The sequence below is a fragment of the Lutra lutra genome, chromosome 11 (assembly GCF_902655055.1).
Source record: "Lutra lutra chromosome 11, mLutLut1.2, whole genome shotgun sequence".
Lineage (NCBI taxonomy): Eukaryota > Metazoa > Chordata > Mammalia > Carnivora > Mustelidae > Lutra > Lutra lutra.
Window position 1 is genome coordinate 97,634,798 of NC_062288.1, and position 19,517 is coordinate 97,654,314.

The 19,517-nt window shown below is 41.4% G+C and overlaps 1 long non-coding RNA gene across 3 annotated transcripts in view; it reads left to right on the forward strand.

Annotated features, from left to right (window-relative positions):
• Positions 1-19,517, forward strand: part of LOC125080780 (uncharacterized) — a 55,192-nt gene that overhangs the window by 25,283 nt on the left and 10,392 nt on the right. For 2 of the 3 annotated variants that reach the window (XR_007121471.1, XR_007121470.1), the window contains exons 6-7: positions 37-137; positions 2,536-2,672. This is a non-coding gene — a long non-coding RNA (uncharacterized LOC125080780). Of the gene's footprint in view, positions 1-36; positions 138-2,535; positions 2,673-6,275; positions 6,357-6,438; positions 6,565-19,517 lie in introns of those variants that run through there. The other variant, XR_007121472.1, reaches the window with a different exon arrangement.

A 19,517-nucleotide genomic window follows, 5' to 3' on the forward strand; every position in this document is an offset into this window, starting at 1 on the left:
GACGAAAGAAGCCTCGCTTTGTATCCATTTCTGCAGGGAGATGCGGCCCTAGATCTGGGATGGGGACCCCAGCCCCCGTCCAGGGAGTGCGGCAGGGCAGTTTGTTGAGAAATAAATCTGAGATAATTTATGAACAAGTGAGCAAGTGATATAATATATTTTTATAGACGATAATATGGGATTATTTTTAAAGACGAGGTAAATCTACTACAGGTCCTAGATATTTTTAATTAAAAGCTTCAAGTTGCATTAGAATGGAGCATATGATTACATTCTTTTAAGAAGAAAACCATCTTACATTGCTTATACACCGGGCAGAGCTAAGAGAGGAGTTGGGTATTGATACTTACCTTCATAACCACTGAGTTAGGGCGCCTGGGTGGCTCAGTCGTTAAGTGTCTGCCTTTGGCTCAGGTCATGATCTCAGGGTCCTGGGATCCAGCCAGGTATCAGGCTCCCCGATTAGTGGGTGGTCTGCTTCTCTCTCTGCTGCTCCCCCTGCATGTGCTATTCTGTCAAATAACTAAATAAAAATCTTTTTTTTTTTTTTTTTTAAAGCCACTGAATTGGGGCACCTGGGTGGCTCAGTGGGTTATAGCCTCTGCCTTCAGCTTAGGTCATGATCCCAGGGTCCTGGAATCGAGACCCACATCGGGCTCTCTGCTCAGCAGGGAGCCTGCTTTCTCTTCTTTCTCTGCCTGCCTCTCTGCCTGCTTGTGATCTCTGTCTGTCAAATAAATAAAATCTTTTAAAAAGCCACTGAATTATTTTAAAATAGCACATATATTGTTTTGTAAGTTAAAAAAAAAAGAGGAAGGTGTTAAAAATTTTGCTAATCAACAAATAGGTGACAGACACTGGGCATGAGAGAAAGAAAGCTGTGGCTATTACAAACCTAGACTCTGAAGCGTCTGGCAGGCTCCTCCTTACGATCCGTGGAGTGCATTCCTTTCCTATGGCTGCAGCAACAAATGCCCGGCAAATTTAGTGACTTGAAAGAATACATTTATTATCATACACTGCTGTAGCTCAGAAGCCGACCGGCTGCGATCAAGGTGTTGACAGGGCTGTGTTCTTCTGGAGGACCTGGGGGGAGAAATCATTTCCTTGACTTGTTCAGCTCCTGGAGGCTGCCCAAATGCTTTGGTTTTGGGGTCCCATCTTCAAAGCCAGCCATCTCTCCACCTGGATCTCTCTGCCTGTCCTCCTATTTCTCTTGCTTCTCTTTCACTTATTTCTGAGCGACTTTGACCTGTTAGCTCCCTTTCCGCCCTGGACCCCACAGACCACCCTCAGTTCTGAATCTCACTTCCCTTTTTATGCTTATTTCTCTTTCTGTTCATCTTCTCTTCTGAATTTGTTCATCTAAAGAAGATAATTCCTTCTTTGCAGGTAGAAAGTGTAGTGGGTAGAGCACCTTGTCAACAGAACACTTGGTTGTGCTCTCTTACTACCACTTAAAGCTCTGCTGCTTTTGGGGGTTGTGGAAACACACACGATACCCTGTGTGTGATACTGGCATTCTTGACTCTGAGGCCTGTCAGTCCTAGTACCCCACCTCTCTGCCTTTCTTCTCCTGCTCCTCACCCCAGGCCTGACTTTCCTTCCAGGGCCAGAGCCAGTCCTCAAAGAGCTTGTGGGTGACGTCAGAGAAGGAGGGGCGAGGAGAGGGGGATAAGGGAGTCAGCTGTGAGAGGAGAGAAGCTGAGCAAAACGGCTGGGTGTCCCCATTGGCAGGGAATTTGCTGGCCGAGGTAGGTGATGTCTGCCTGTATGGGCGGAGGAGGTTTGCAGGGTGCTGCCCCTGTGTCCCCCCAGACACACACACACACACACACACACCCAACAAAGCCTAGAAATGTCAAGGTCATGCACCTTCTCCACCTGTGCTAACCCTTTCTTCTGTCTGCATTCAGTATTCCTTTTTAAGAATGTAGGAGATTGGACAAGATGCTTTAGCTCCCAAACTCTGTGACCAATTGCACAGCAAAAAAAAAAATAACTAAAAATGGTGGGTTTTGTGAGTGTCAGGGGAAGGAGTGGGGGAGGGCAGGCATGTGTGCTGTTGACTCTGAATTTCTGAGAGGAGGAGGAATATGGCAAGAGAGAAATGCAGCTGCCTTGGCAGAGAAAATGAGAAAGAGAGAAAGCTCAAGGCCAAGGCACCTTGGGTCTTTTAGGAACACCCAGTCTGCCTCCATTGAAGCCTCCAGACACCCCGGATGCTGCCTCTGTCTTTCACCCTCGGAGGACTTTCTAGTCAGAAACTAACCCTCTGTGAATGGGAAGCCAGTTGCTCATTTCTAGAAACCTCTGAGAACTGAACCCCACGTCTGCCCTCCATCTGTGGCCAGGCCTGGTGGGGCAGTTCTGAGGGAGGCTAGGTTTCCACAGGGAGGCAAGAAGAGGACAGGTAGCTTGCAGATTTCCAGGGAGAAAGGGACAGTGGTTGTACCCATGAACAGAAAAGCTGACCCTCTCCTGAGTCAGAGAATTCTTCCTTCCTTTGAACTGATCCTCCTGTCCTTTTTCCAGAATCTTGAGCCTGTTGGCCTCTGGACTGGAATTCCACCATGCGCTCTCCTGTCTGCAGCTGGCTGATTGCAGAGCTCAAAACTCCCTGGCTTCTGCCATCGCCTGAGCCAACTCCTTGCAATAAATCAATGTCCTCTATCCCTATCTATACAGATTTACCTATCTGTAGCCCCTCACTGGGGGCTTTTCTTTATTTACCAGGCAGGCCTTGTTCCTGGGTGTTTTCCTAAGCTTTTTTTTCTCTCCTCACCACCCCTAAAAGCACTATGTTGCATAACAAAGGACTTCTAGTGTGGGAGGGGGACATTTTAGAACACTGAAAGTAACTCTTCACCGTAGTCTGTGATAAAAGCCTTGAGAAAAATAAATCAGCTACTGGGGGGCCTTTATGGTTGATTCCATCTCTCCGCATTTTCTCCCCATGTCCTCATATGTCCCTCCCTGTGGGCTTTAACAGGACTAAAATCAATTTTTTAAATGGAATTATTACAAACACGAGTGCAAACAAAAACAACATGTTTAAAGCTTATGCTTGGAACATTTTGTGTTTAGAAATCAAGTGCAGGAACTTCACTGAGAAATAAATATAATCAAAATAGGAACAGTGGGAGAATGGGGGAAAACTGAGGGAAGACTGGTAAAGCAGGAGATTTTTTTAAAGAACAGTTAAGTGCTGTCTTCTGTTTTAAGGACAATGACTTATTTTTGTGAAAGTAATGCAGTGCATTAATAGATGGGAATACAAGAAAAAAGGAAGGATTAAAGTGTATATGCTATTTTTATTTTTTAAAGTTTTACTTATTTAAGTAACCTCTGCACCCTACATGGGGCTCGAACTCATGACCCCAAGATCAAGAGTGGCACACTCCACTGATTGGGCCAGCCAGGCACCTCTGCACATGCTATTTTTAATTTAAAAGGTCACTTTGGGCTGCTCTAGCAAAAATATCATAGCTGGGTGGCTTGAAGAACAAATATGTCTTTTCTCACAATTTTCTAGAGGCTAGGAAGTGCAAGAGCACTTTCTCACAGGGCAGAAAGAGAGAGCGTGGATTTCTTCATCACCTTTCAAGGGCACCCTTATGACCTATTACCTCCCCATGGCTCTCTCTGCTAATATTACCAACATCAGGTTGGGTTAGAATTTCAACATATGAATTCTAGAGGGCCACAAACATTCAGTCCACAACAGTGTCACTTTTTTTTCTTTTTTTAAAGATTTTATTTATTTGTTTGAGAGAGAGAGAAAGAGCGCACAAGTTGGGGGCAGGGAGACAGCAGAGGGAGAGGGAGAAGCAGATTCCCAGGGCTTGATTCCAGGGCCCTGAGATCATGACCTGAGCTGAAGGCAGATGCTTAACCTACTGAGCCACCCAGGCATCCCAACCGTGTAACTTTTAAGTTAATTTGGAATCAACTGAGAAACCAAAGAATTGCTCAGGTAAATGCTTCTCCACAGCATGAATATTTGAAATATTGCAAAGTGTTCTGAGTTTTCTGCATTTGATTGGATGTATTCTCTTCTTGGATTGCAGCACTTTTGAACCCCAGGAAGCTACTAGTGCTGCAGCTTTCTTTGGTGTCTCCTCAGACTAAGTTGGAGGTAGACAGACATTTCTACCTTGAAGGATTTTACTCTTTTTCCAGGGCTACCCACCTCATCAGTCCATTATCTCAGGATTGGCCAATAACAGCAAGAATTCTTAGCATTTTATCAACTCACCTTCTTCCCTTAGTACAGTTTCTCAGGCTGTGAAGGAGCCTTAGGCAGAACTAGCGGGGGATGGTGTTTAAACATCCTTCCAAGATGAAGAATCTTATTTTTTTGCAGAGAATTTGGAGCCAAGCATCCTGGCTTCAAATACCCATTCTTATATAAGACAGGGCTTGAGGAGAGCCTGGTACGTAGAAGGTCTCAGTAAATGCCATGCATTTATTAAATTATATTCACTGTTAGGTTTTATGGAATGATGTCATACCCCCATTCCCTCTTTGATTTATACTAAGAAGTATATTTTTTATGCTCTTACAACTTTCTTTTTTAAATTTTAATTCAATTAATTAACGTAAAATGTATAGTTTCAGAGGTAGAGTTCAGGGATTCATCAGTTGCACATAACACCCAGTGCTCATACATCACATGCCCCCCTAATGCCCATCACCCTGTTACCCCATCACCCTACCCACCTCCCCTCCAGCAACCTCAGTTTGTCCCCTACAGTTAAGAGTCTCATGGTTTTTCTCCCTCTCTGATTTATCTTACTTTATTTTTCCCTTCCTTTCCCTATGATCCTCTGTTTTGTTTCTTAAATTCTACATATGAGTGAAATCATATAATAATTATCTTTCTCTGATTGACTTATTTCGCTTAGCATAATACCCTCTAGTTCCATCCACATCATTGCAAATGTTAAGATTATATTTTTGATGTCTGAGTAATATTCCATTGTGTATATATACCACATCTTCTCTATCTATTCATCTGTTGATGAAAATCTGGGCTCTTTCCATAGTTTGGCTATTGTGGACATTGCTGCTATGAACATTGGGGTGCAGTGCTCCTTCAGGTCATTATGTTTGTATCCTTTGGGTAAATACCTAGCAGTGAAATTGCTGGGTGATAGGGTAGCTCTATTTTTAACTTTTTGAGGAACTTCCATACTGTTTTCCAGAGTGACTGTACCAGTTTGCATTCCCACCAGCAGTGTAGGACAGTTCTCCTTTTTCAGCATCCTCAAAAACATCTGTTGTTTCCTGAGTTACTAATTTTAGCTGTTCTGACTGATGTGAAATGGTATCTCAGTATGGTTTTGATTGCTCTTACAATTTTCTTCAAACTAATTTCACTAGATATTGATGAAAGGGAATTTTGTGATCTGGCCTCCTTCCGCCATTTTTGTAGGGAAATTCTTGTTTCTGCCTTCTAAGAGAAGCCAGCATTTATGCTAACCAGCATGTTCCTGGAAGGATTTCCCCTGTTTTCCTTTATAGAATTATCAAATGTTCAGCTTTTACATTTAACTTAAAAAAATTCATAGGGCTTTTTTCTCCTGGTCACTGAAATATATAGCCTCCATACCCTAAATCTGTGGCCTCTCTCCCTTTGTCTGTCTCTCTTTAATCCCATTTAGGAAATTGAAATAGGGTGGTGTGGAGAAAGAAAAGCAAAATATGCTATCATCCTTCTAAATGAAGAAAAATAAGCTTATTTTAAGGGATCCAGAAACAAGTCTTGACAGATCTGACACAGGCCCAGACACTCTTAGGGGGCACTTGTAGACCTCCTTGGCTTACATGGTGTTCCCTAGTGATGACACTAACAGAGCCTCCAAAGCCACCCATTTCCTTCAGCTAGCCTCCTGCTGGGCCCCAATTCCCTCAGATCCAGGGCCTGGATTTCAAGTGTATAACCCCTGGGCAAGTCAGATTCAGGCTGGCCATTTGTGGAGGAAGCTCCCATATCCTGAAGACACTAGGAGATGGTCGCAGCAGAGCCAGGGGCAGCAGAAGCCTCCCAGCCCATCCACCCTTCCTCAGCCTGGCAGATGTTCTCCTCATCCCTTTTCTTCCAGGGCCTAGATGCTAGGCTGGAAGCCCCAGAGAGGCTGGAAGCTGACCTAGGTTCACGCATTCTGAAAGGAAATAGACTCCAACAGATCCCTGGGTATGAGGAAACCTCTTTGCTCAACCCAATCACACCCCTTGAGCTAACTGCCAGTTCTGCCCCTAACCCACTCTAGGCCTCTTTCTGACCTGGAAGCCCTGAGGACGTCTAGCCGATGGCCAGGAGATGCTCATGGTGATGTCTTTCTACCTGGAAGGTACTGGGGCCTGTCCTCAACCTCTGCTCCTGCCAAAGAGTAAACAAAAAAACTATAGCCCCTATGTTTTATTTGCTTGTAGATAGAAAACTAAAATGCCCACAAAGTTGGATACCTGTTGGATTATTGAAAAATATCCTCAAGAAATGGACTGGTGTATTTTCATCGGCAAGTGCAGCAGGGCTGAAAAAGTGAGGCACAAACCCAGGTAGTAACCACTGTGATTGTGTGAGGTGTTGACATTAGAACTGATATAAATCCTATTTATAGCTGATGTATTTTGTTCACCTAAAATATCTTTTTTTTATTATTATTACATTTCCTAACTGATCATACTGGTCTGAAGGAGTGCGACTGAATTTTTTTTTAATATTTTATTTATTTATTGGGAGAGACAGACACTGAGAGAGCACAAACAGTGGGGAGGGGCAGAAGGAGAGCGAGAAACAGGCTTCCTGCTCAGCAGGGAGCCCAACTCTGGGGTATTCCAGGACCCCAGGATCATGACCTGAGCTGAAGGCAGACACTTCATTCACTGAGCCACCCAGATGCCTTTCTACTGATCTTTTCTTTAAAGAAACTCTTAAGTGTGATATTGGCTGTTGATTTAAAATGGAGAGATAATACGTATCATGTTAAAGAAATATATTTTTATTTCTAGTGTACCAAAATAGACTAATAAGACTAATAAAAAATTATTAGTCTTTCTCTGGGATTATGAGTTATGTGTTGGATTGGGTAACATGAAGGCTGTTCTTTTGTTGTGCCTTACCCTACAGTGTTTGAATACCATCAGGTCATAGAACTGAGCTAATGGCATTGGTTAACCATGGTAGCTAAACTGTTGGAAAAATAGTTTCAAGAAGCTGAAGTAGACTCTGTGAAAGTGATAATGGTACTTAAAATGTGTTCTGAGGGCAAAAAAGGATGCCACGCTCTCATTTCTAAAAATTAAGTCTATAATTTAAAACTGATGGTTCAATTGCAGAGTCAGGATTATTCAATTGCAGAGTTGTGAAAGATGCCAGGGAATGATAGCTCATAGCTTGGTGGGCGATGTGTGCTGGTGAGGATGGTTCGATGTCAATTAACATATTTTGGAGGAAAACATTAGATCAATGGATAATATGACAAATCCAAACAGAATGGGATTTGCTGGTTTCATTTTGAGAATCCTGGGCTTTGGGTCTATGATGGGCAACAGGACAAGCAATCACAACCCCCTGGGGTCACATTCACATCTTTCTACCAGTACAGAAAGCCAAGGGTGTTTATAAGGTACAGAAAGGCAGGGCAGAAGTAAGGAGTTTAAACTATGGAACAAATACATTAGAGAGACAAAGGACACTTAATGGCAGGCAGAATCTAAAGGTGATGCCTGAATTGAAAGCTGTGAAAGCAATAGCTCAGCGCATTACTAGGTATTGGTCTTAGGGTCTGTGGAAGGGTAGAGAGGGCTGAATAAATGCATGCCAGATTTCTGACTGTCTGTAAAGGGGGCGAGATTACAAAAAGTTTTCTGTAAGGCAATAATCGAGACCCCGAAAATATGGCCTGGTTCAGGCAAGCACAGAGTCCAGCTTGACTCATGACTCTGCTTGCAAAACCAGCCTGAGAACTGCCTGGAATTCTTTTTGCTGATGTGTAATGGAAGAGGCAGAAGAGGAAAGCAGAGCCAGGGAGAATTACGAGACTCAGGATGCAACAGCTGAGACTGCATCTTGGACCCTGGCTCACGTCTTGGAGGATGATGAACGAGCTGACAGGTTGAACAGGTGGCTCTACTCTTCTAAGGACAGAGAGCCCCGAGAGGCAGCAAAACCCATGTTGCCCTAGGGAGGATGAGGTAGAAAGGATGCCTCAGTTTTTGTTATTGATGAAAACCCAATGGTCAGGAGATCACAAATTTTACTCTCCTGGAGGGACTTCACTTTCATGTTGAAGTTAAACAAAATGTCTTAATAACCAACTGGATGATTTTGGTAGAAAGATGTTGGACATTTGAGTCAGAGTCTTGCCGACTCATTATTGATCCCACAGCCCTCCTGACCTTTGGAGATCCATGATCCCCAGGAAGGACTTGGCACTGCCCATTCCAAAGTATCATACCTGTTATATTTGTCATTGTTTTAGTCTTTCCTTCATGTTATGACCTTGACACTTTTGACAACTACAGCCAGTTACTTTCTATATCCTCAGTTTGAATTTCTCTGCTATTTCCTTATCTTGAGTTTCAGGTTATGCATTTTGGCCAGAGTATCACAGAAGCAACAGGGAATTCTTCATCCTATCAGATGTCACATTATTTCAACCTCTCTCATTACAAATGTGTTCGTGCCCATTCCTTGATTAAGGTGATGTCTGCCAAGCAGTTTAGCAAAATCTCTCATTTAGCTTCCCTGTAATACAGTCTTCCAATGCTATTTTAATTTAGTGCACCCATTTTATAACCCCATAAATTCACTTATTACAAAATGTGGTAGCTGTGGTATACCTCAGGCTACTGGCCTGGCTTTATTCATATTGGCATAGTTTTCGTATCATGTTAGCCTTTTTTATTTGATTATTTAGAAGATTTCTGTTTGCTTTTTTGATGGGAGGGTAAGGAGAAGGTGGGATGACAAAAGTGGTTGGGAGAGGAAGGGCTGTGTCTGCATCTGCTGTTGTTAATCAAGCTCGGACCCAGGGTCATGAATCAAGCTTGCACCCAAGCCTGGGTGCCAAGTGTGTAAGTGCTGGCTGGTGGGTCACTCTTGTCTGTCCTGCCAGCACGTGGAACTGGTGAGTGAGTATGCTGAGCTTCAGGGGTTATGCAATGGAAAAACATATGGAGGCAGAGAACCTGGAGAGTTGGGCCTGAGCTCTGTCATTAATTTGTTGCATGACGCTGAGCAATCCTCATTCTTCCCTGGAGCTCAGTTTTCATGTCGTGGAAATGAACAGAGACAATTTCTTTCAACACAGCTAAAGAAAAAAGGAATGTGTCAGGATGATGATATTCTGAGATGAGAAATAAGGTACGAGCATAACACAAGTGAAGTAAAATAGAAAAAGATAATCCTCAAGGAAACTTTGGCCCCTTTGGGTTGAAAGAGAGTCTTTACCTTGTAGACATAGCTTCCTATGCCTCACAAGTTCACAAAGATCCACCACTGTAAGCACGTGCACTGTTTCTGACTGCACTCCCCTCCCTGCCGCTCTGCCCAAGGAAAGGTCCTCCTGCCCTCTCATCCTCGATGCCTGGTAAGCTGATCTTGCATATTCTAGAAACTCTGAAAGGTAAAAACTCCCTTGTCTACACTACTTACAATTTCAGTTCAGAACATGCTTAGAAGTAGGGCCATACTCAGAGAAATGCTAAGGACAGATAAATAGCCTAGAGTTTTTAAAGTAGGAAAAGAGAGTGAAAAGGAGAATTATTGTCCATGGAAGCCCCCATTCTTCTTTCTGGGCTTCACTGGGGGCCTGAGGGGCTGGAGCCTTGCAGTGGAGATGCTCCTGACTCAGTAAGATTTATAGACGTGGCTTGTGGAGCTCCGAGGCTCAGGAATTCACAGAGCTGTGTGAAAAGAAATTACAAAACCACTTACAAATATTTTAGTCTCGTTAAAATGTGACTTTTTTCCTTTTAAAGGATCTAATTCTTTCTTAGCTGTTGGTTTTGACACACCTTTCTCACTGAAGTGCTGTCAGAGACATTTTGCACAATTAGAGGTTGCTAGTTCCAAAAGGCTTCTGAGAATTATTACCAAGGGGCTATCTGGTAAAGAAGCAAAAAGAAGGAAGGAAGTTGTTTTGCATTAAAATAAAGAACTACAAATTAAAAAGCTGAGCTGCCTTCTAGGAATGGAAGGAATGAGTCATGGGCATGGCTTTCCAGTGGCATTAGGAGCTCTGTGCCCTTACATGCTCACAAAACTTCTCTTTCTGTTTCAGGTGGGAGGGGCAAGGAGAAAATATTTCCTTTAGGCAAACTACCTAAAAGCCATGAGCCCAATCTGTTCTTTCATTGAGCTTCCAATGCCAAATAATACAAATTGACTACTCTGGTGCCAGAAGACACAAGCAGTTTAGGAAGGCTGGTTGGAGAGACCATTGTTTTCTAAAGCCCAAAATAGCTTTGTTAGCTATCCAGGTGGTTCACTCTGTTCCAGGGACATAGTCTCACCTTAAGGCAACCTGGGGGTTCAGCTTAGGGGTCTGGGAGTGAGGCAGGGTTGAGGTCTTTACATTTCAAAGATTATTTGAAACCTCTTTCTGTGCCAGGAGACTCGAAGAATATGTAAAGGAGGACAAAACAAAACAACAAAAAAAATGAAACCCTAAGTTAAATTATTTTTCCATTAGGAACTTAAATACCTAGATAGATAAAAATAAATCTGCCATCATAACAAGGTCCAAAGAAAGCTACTCTTAGCATTATTAAATATTTTCTTCTTTTTTCGGCCCCTAATTTTAAAAAACACAGCTGATGCTGTGCTGAATTCATTAATCAAATCAACAACTTGAAAAAGTTTTTAGTTTGAAATAATTATAGATTCACAAGAAGTCATTAAAAAAAGTGTACAGGAAGTCTTGTGTACCCTTCACCTAGTTTTTCTCAGATTTCATGTTTTATATGCACTCCTGTGTGTGTGTGTGTCTGTGTGTACAGCTCTATGCCATTGCATCACACGTGTAGACGTGTGTATCTTGATTGTGATCGAGATACAGAACTCCACCACAAAGCTTCCCTCATCCTACCCTTTTATAACTACCTGCACCCTAACAACATATTATAATTTTGGGTACTTTCCATATGCCAGGCCCTGTTTTGGGCACCCAGAATGCAGTGTTGAACAAATACAGATCCCTGCTTTATTGAGAAGAGACAGAAAATAAACAATTCTTAAAAATAAACATATATGTTAGGTAATGAGTGAAAAAAGTGAGACCCCAAAGACTAGACACTGGAGATTTCATTTTAATGAATTGCAAGAACAGGAAGACTAGTATCTATTGTGATAAAGACCAGAAAGAGGTTGCCCCAGAGGGAGTATATGGGCTACAAAGGAGCAAAAGGTACATAAGGTGTTTCTAGAAATGTTTTATATTTTATTCGGGTGCAGCTTATGTGGGTATATATGTCAAGACTCACAGTACTGAACATTCAGATCTATACATTTTATTCTATAAAAGTTATACCTCATATTTATTTATTTATTTATTTTGCTAGCATATAATTATTATTAGCCCCAGGGGTACAGGTATGTGAATCGTTAGGCTTACACACTTCACAGCCCTCACCATAGCACATACCCTCCCTAATGTCCTTAACCCAACCATGCTCTCCCTACCCCCCTTCTCCCAGCAACCCTCAGTGTCTTTTGTGAGATTAAGAGTCTCTTATGGTTTGTCTCCCTCCCGATCCCATCTTGTTTCATTTTTTCCTTCCATACCGCTAAGCCTCCAATATCGCCTCTCAAATTCCTCATATCAGGGAGATCATATAATTGTCTTTCTCTGATTGACTTATTTTGCTTAGCATAATACCCTCTAGTTCTATCCACATCATTGCAAATGGCAAGATTTCATTTCTTTTGATGGCTGCATAGTATTCCATTGTATATATATATACCACTTCTTCTTTATCCATTCATCTGTTGATGGACATCTAGGTTCTTTCCATAGTTTGGCTATTGTGGGCATTGCTGCTATAAACATTTGGGTGCACGTGCCCCTTCGGATCACTACATTTGTATCTTTAGGGTAAATACCCAGTAGTGTGATTGCTAGGTCATGGGGTAGCTCTATTTTCAACTTTTTGAGGAACCTCCATGCTGTTTTCCAGAATGGCTGCACCAGCTTGCATTCCCACCAACACTGTAGGAGGGTACCCCTGTCTCCATATCCTTGCCAGCATCTGTCATTACCTGACTGGTTAATTTTAGGCATTCTGACTGGTGTGAGGTGGCATCTCATTGTGGTTTTGATTTCTATTTCCCTAATGCCAAGTGATATGGAGCACTTTTTCATGTGTCTGTTGGCCATCTGGATGTCTTCTTTGCAGAAATGTCTGTCCATGTCCCCTGCCCATTTCTTGATTGGATTATTTGTTCTTTGGGTGTTGAGTTTGATAATCTCTATAGATTTTGGATATTAGCTCTTTATCTGAAATATCGTTTGCAAATATTCTCTCCCATTCTATCAATTGTCTTTTGGTTTTGTAGACTGTTTCCTTTGCTGTGTAAAAGTTTTGGATCTTGAAGAAGTACCAATAGTTCATTTTTGCCCTTGCTTCCCTTGCCTTTGGCGATGTTTCTAGGAAGAAGTTGCTGCAGCTGAGGTCAAAGAGGTTGCTGCCTGTGTTCTCCTCAAGGATTTTGATGGATTCCTGTTTCATCCATTTGGAGCCTATTTTCGTGTGTGGTGTAAGGAAATGGTCCAGTTTCATTCTTTTGCAAGGGGCTGTCCAACTTTCCTAACACCCTTTGTTTTAGAGAGTGTCTTTTTTCCATTGGACATTCTTTCTTACTTTGTCCAAGATTAGTTGACGGTAGAGTTGAGGATCTATTTTTAGGCTCTCTATTCTGTTCCATTGATCTATGCATCTGTTTTTATGCCAGTATCATACTGTCTTGGTGATGACAGCTTTGTAATAGAGCTTGAAGTCTGAAATTGTGATGCCAACAACTTTGGCTTCCCTTTTCAATATTCCTCTGGCTATTTGGGGTCTTTTCTGGTTCGATATAAATTTTAGGATTATTTGTTCCATTTCTTTGAGAAAAATGGATGGTATTTTGATAGGGATTGCATTAAATGTGTAGATTGCCTTAGGTAGCATAGACATTTTCACAATATTTGTTCTTTCAATCCACGGGCATGGAACATTTTTCTATTTCTTTGTGTCCTCCTCAATTTCTTTCATGAGTACTTTATAGTTTTCTGAGTACAGATTCTTTGCCTCTTTGGTTAGGTTTATTCCTAGGTATCTTATGGTTTTGGATGCAATTGTAAATGGGATTGGCTCCTAAATTTCTCTTTCTTCTGTCTTGTTGTTGGTGTAAAGAAATGCAACTGATTTCTGTGCATTGATTTTATATCCTGACACTTTACTGAATTCCTATACAAGTTCTAGCAGATTTGGAGTGGAGTCTCTTGGGTTTTCCACATAAAGTATCCTATCATCTGCAAAGAGTGAGAGTTTGACTTCTTCTTTGCCGATTCAGATGCCTTTCATTTCTTTTTGTTGTCTGATTGCTGAGGGTAGGACTTCTAGTACTATGTTGAATAGCAGTGGTGATAACGGTGTTCTTTTTTTTTTTTTTTAAGATTTTATTTATTTATTTGACAGAGAGAGATCACAAGTAGACAGAGAGGCAGGCAGAGAGAGAGACAGAGGGAAGCAGGCTCCCTGCCGAGCAGAGAGCCCGATGCGGGACTCGATCCCAGGACCCCGAGATCATGACCTGAGCCGAAGGCAGCGGCTTAACCCACTGAGCCACCCAGGCGCCCCGTGGTGTTCTTGACCTTAGTAGAAAAGCTCTCAGTTTTTCTCCATTGAGAATGATATTCGCTATGGATTTTTCATAGATGACTTTGATGATATTGAGGTATGTACCTTCTATCCCTACACTTTGAAGAATTTTGATCAAGGAAGGATGGTGTACTTTGTCAAATGCTTTCCAGCATCTATTGAGAGTATCATATGGTTCTTGTTCTTTCTTTTATTAATGTGTTGTATCACATTGATTGATTTGTGGATGTTGAACCAACCTTGCAGCCCTGGAATAAATGCCACTTGGTCGTGGTGAATAATCCTTTTAATGTACTGTTGGATCCTATTGGCTAGTATTTTGGTGAGAATTTTCACATCTGTGTTCATCAAGGATATTGGTCTGTAATTCTTTTTTGATGGGGTCTTTGTCTGGTTTTGGGATCAAGGTAATGCTGGCCTCATAAAACTAGTTTGGAAATTTTCCTTCTATTTCTATTTTTTGGAACAGTTTCAGGAGAATAGGAATTAATTCTTCTTTAAATGCTTGGTAGAATTCCCCTGGAAAGCCGTCTGGCCCGGGGCTCTTGTTTGTTGGGATATTTTTGATGACTACTTCAATATCTTCCTGGTTATGCATCTGTTCCAGTTTTCCATTTCTTCCTGGTTCAGTTTTGGTAAGTTTATATGTCTCTAGGAATGTCTGTTTCTTCCAGATTGTCAAATTTGCTGACATGTAGTTGTTCCTAATATCTTCTTATAATTGTCTGTATTTCTTTGGTGTTGGTTGTGATCTCTCCTCTTTCATTCATGATTTTATTTATTTGGGTCCTTTCTCTTTACTTTTTGAGAAGTCTGGCCAGGGGTTTATCAATCTTATTAATCCTTTCAAAGAACCAGCTCCTAGTTTTGTTGATTTGTTCTAATGTGGTTTTTTGGGTTTCTATTTCATTGATTTCTGCTGTGATCTTTATTATGTCTTTTCTCCTGCTGGATTTAGTCTTTTATTTTTGCCATTCTTTCTCCAGCTCCTTTAGGTGTAGGGTTAGGTTGTGTACTTGAGACCTTTCTTGTTTCTTGAGGAAGGCTTGTATAGCTATATATTTTCTTCTCAGGAGTGCCTTTGCTGTGTTCCAAATATTTTTTTTAAAAGATTTTATTTATTTATTTGAGAGAGAATGAGTGAGAGAGAGCATGAGAGAGGAGAAGGTCAGAGGGAGAAGCAGACTCCCCAAGGAGCTGGGAGCCCTAGGCGGGACTCGATCTTAGAAGTCCGGGATAATGATCTGAGCCCAAGGCAGTCGCTCAACCAACTGAGCCACCCAGGTGCCTCATGTCCCAAAGATTTTGAACAGTTGTGTTTTCATTTTCATTTGTTTCCATGAATTTTTTCATTTCTTCTTTAAGTTCCTGGTTGATGCATTCATTCTTTAGTAGGATGATCTTTGTCTTCCATGTATTTGAGTTCTTTCATTTCTCCAGAAAGGGCTTTTATTTCTCCAGACAGGGTTTCTCTAGTATCTTCCATGCCTTTTTTGAGCCCGGCTAGCACCTTGAGAATTGTCATTCTGAACTCTAGATTTGACATATTACCAATCTCCATATAGATTAGGTCCCTAGCCTTTGGACTCCCTCTTGTTCCTTTTTGTGTGGTGAGTTTTTCTTTTTTTCATTAAAAAAACCCTTTATAGTCATTTCATGTTGGTTGGAAATCACAGAAGTTAGGCAGAAAAACAACCCAGGGGACAGATACAAAGGGACAGCACGGGGCTTCCCCAACAGGTCTCTGCTCCGTGGGTGGTGGGTGGGGGCTGGGGCAGGCCTGGGGCAGGCCTGGGGCATCTACCTGCGACGGGTAGGCCTGGCCGCCAGGGCTCAGCTGTCCTGCGAGTCCAGGAACTCCGAGTCTATCCGCCCCCTCATGTGCTCCTGACGCTCCTTCCCAGGCACGTCCAGCTCGGGGCCCTCCTGTGCACTGTCACTGTGTAAAACATCTCTTTACACCCTATCTTCTTCCTCCAATTTGGGGTCTCTTCTGATTTGTTTAGCATACGTTTTTCTGGGGTCTTTGCCACCCTTTTAGTATTTTATTCCCTCATTCATATATTCTTATCTGGATAATATGGCAGTGTAGAAAAAGATGTAAAGGGTGTAAAGAGAAGTCATTGTGTAATGGCTCTTCGGAGGAGCCACACCCCGGCCCCTCCTCAGAATTCTGTCCTTCGTCCTGTTCCTTGTCTTCCACGCTCTCCCCCCTCTGGGACATGGCCTCGCCCATGCTCTCCCCCTTCTGGGACATGGCCTCGCCGTTCACCGGGGCTGAAAGATCCATGCTCGCCTTGACCTCTGCCCTCTCCATGGGAGCCTCCTCTCCAGCCACCACCTCCTCGGCCTTCTCCACCTTGGCCCTCTCCTTCTCCAACCCAGCTCTGGTTGCCTCTTTACATCCTCTCGTTGCCTTCTGGATATATTAAAAAATATATATATAATAAATTTTATACAAATAATATATCTATAAATATATAATAATATATATAATGTATATAAATATTTATATATATAAATATATATATTTATATATATATATAAATAAATAATATATAAATAAATACATACATACATATATATAAAATAAATAAAGTGGAGAGAATTTTCTTAGGCTGGAGACTAGAACAAAGTCCTGTGCTAGATTTAGGGTATATTTTGATATGTATATGTATATATATATGTATGTATATATATTAGACTGGTGAGTAGAATAGGGCTACCCACTTGATTTGGGGTGTATTTTGGTCTCTTAGAAGGAACTACCTCCCAAAATTTTAAAGAAAGAATAACTTATGTATATACAAAAATAAGGGTAAATATGATGAAGGGATGGAATATGACTGTAAAGATGAAAAATTTTAAAAAATTCTAAAAATAGAATTGATAAGATAAATTGGTTGGGAAAAGAAAGAAAAATAAAGTGGAGAGAATTTTCTCAGGCTGGAGACTAGAACAAAGCCCTATGCTAGATTTAGGGTATATTTTGATCTATTAGAAGTGTTGTATCCCAAAAATTTTTAGAAGAAAAACCCTATATGTATACAAAAAATAAAGTTAGACACAAGGAAGGATAAAATATGACAATAATAATAAAGGTTTAAAAAGATTTTTTTTTAAGAAAGGCTTTATTTCCATACAAATTTTAGAATTATTTGCTCCAGCTCTTTCTAAAATACCGGTGGAATTTTGATTGGAATGGCATTAAAAGTATAGATTGCTCTAGGCAGTATAGACATTTTAACAATGTTTATTCTTCTGATCCAAGAGCATGGAATGGTTTTCCATCTTTTTGTGTCTTCTTCAATTTCTTTCATGAATGTTCTGTAGTTCCTTGAGTACAGAGCCTTTACCTCTTTGGTTAGGTTTATTCCCAGGTATCTTATGGTTCTTGGTGCTATAGTAAATGGAATCGATTCTCTAATTTCCCTTTCTGTATTTTCATTGTTAGTGTAAAAGAAAGCCACTGATTTCTGTCATTGACTTTGTATCCTGCCATGGTACTGAATTGCTGTATGAGTTCTAGTAGTTTCAGGGTGGAGTCTTTTGGGTTTTCCATATAAAGAATCATGTCATCTGCGAAGAGAGAGAGTTTGACTTCTTCCTTGCCAATTTGGATACTTTTTATTTCTCCTTGTTGTCTGACTGCTGTTGCTAGGACTTCTAATACTATGTTGAACAAGAGTGGTAAGAGTGGGCATCCTTGTCGTGTTCCTGATCTCAGCGGGAAGGCTGCGAGCTTTTTCCCATTGAGGATGATTTTTGCTGTGGGTCTTTCATAGAGACCGCAAATTGCTAAGGAAATGTTGAAAAACAAAAATAAAACTGGTGGCATCACGTCACCTGATTTCAAGCTTTACTACAAAGCTGTGATCACCAAGACAGCATGGTACTGGCATAAAAACAGACACATAGACCAGTGGAACAGAATAGAGAGCTCAGATATGGACCCTCAACTCTATGGGCAAATAATCTTTGACAAAACAGGAAAAAATATACAGTGGAAAAAAGACAGTCTCTTCAATAAATGGTGCTGGGAAAACTGGACAGCTATATGTAGAAGAATGAAACTCGACCATTCTCTTACACCGTACTCAAAGATAAACTCAAAATGGATAAAAGAGCTCAACCTGAGACAGGAATCCGTCAGAATCCTTGAGGAGAACATAGGCAGTAACCTCTTCGATATCAGCCACAGCAACTTCTTTCAAGATATGTCTCCAGGGGCGCCTGGGTGGCTCAGTGCCTTAAGCCTCTGCCTTCAGCTCAGGTCATGATCTCAGGGTCCTGGGATCAAGCCCTGCATCGGGCTCTCTGCTCAGCAGGGAGCCTGCTCCCCCCCTCCCCCCCGCCTGTCTTGCTGCCTACTTGTGATCTCTCTCTGTCAAATAAATAAATAAATAAATAAAAAGATATGTCTCCAAAGACTAAGGAAACAAAAGTGAAAATGAACTTTTGGGACTTCATCAAGATCAAAAGCTTCTACACAGCAAAGGAAACAGTCAACAAAACAAAGAGGCAACCCACAGAATGGGAGAAGATATTTGCAAATGACAGTACAGACAAAAGGTTGATACCCAGGATCTATAAAGAACTCCTCAAACTCAACACACACAAAATTGATAATCATATCAAAAAATGGGAAGAAGATATGAACAGACACTTCTCCAATGAAGACATACAAATGGCTATCAGACACATGAAAAAATGTTCATCATCACTAGCCATCAGGAGATTCAAATTAAAACCACATTGAGATATCACCTTACACCAGTTAGAATGGCCAAAATTAGCAAGACAGGAAACAACAAGTGTTGGAGGGGATGTGGAGAAAGGGGAACCCTCTTACACTGTTGGTGGGAATGCAAGTTGGTGCAGCCACTTTGGAGAACAGTGTGCAGATTCCTCAAGAAAGTAAAAATAGAGCTTCCCTATGACCATGCAATTGCACTACTGGGTATTTACCCCAAAGATACAGATATAGTGAAAAGAAGGGCCATCTGCACCCCAATGTTTATAGCAGCAATGGCCACAGTTGCCAAACTGTGGAAAGAACCAAGATGCCCTTCAACGGACGAATGGATAAGGGAGATGTGGTCCATATACACTATGGAGTATTATGCCTCCATCAGAAAGGATGAATACCCAACTTTTGTAGCAACATGGATGGGACTGGAAGAGATGATGCTGAGTGAAATAAGTCAAGCAGAGAGAGTCAATTATCATATGGTTTCACTTATTTGTGGAGCATAACAAATAACATGGAGGACATGGGGAGATGGAGAAGAGAAGTGAGTTGAGGGAAATTGGAAGGGGAGGTGAACCATGAGAGACTATGGACTCCGAAAAACAACCTAAGGGTTTTGAACAGGTAGGGGGTGCTTGGGGGAACCAGGTGGTGGGTATTGGGGAGGGCACGTATTGCATGGAGCACTGGGTGTGGTGCAAAAACAATGAATACTGTTACGCTGAAAAGAAATTAAAATATAAATATATAAATATATAAAAGAAAGGCATTGTTAAGATAAACTAGTTTAAAAATGTTAAAAGAAGAAAGAGGAAAAGTTTAAAAAATTAGAATAAGAAAAAGAATTGAAAAAATTTAATTAACTTTGTAAGATTAAAGAATCATGGGGAGAAAG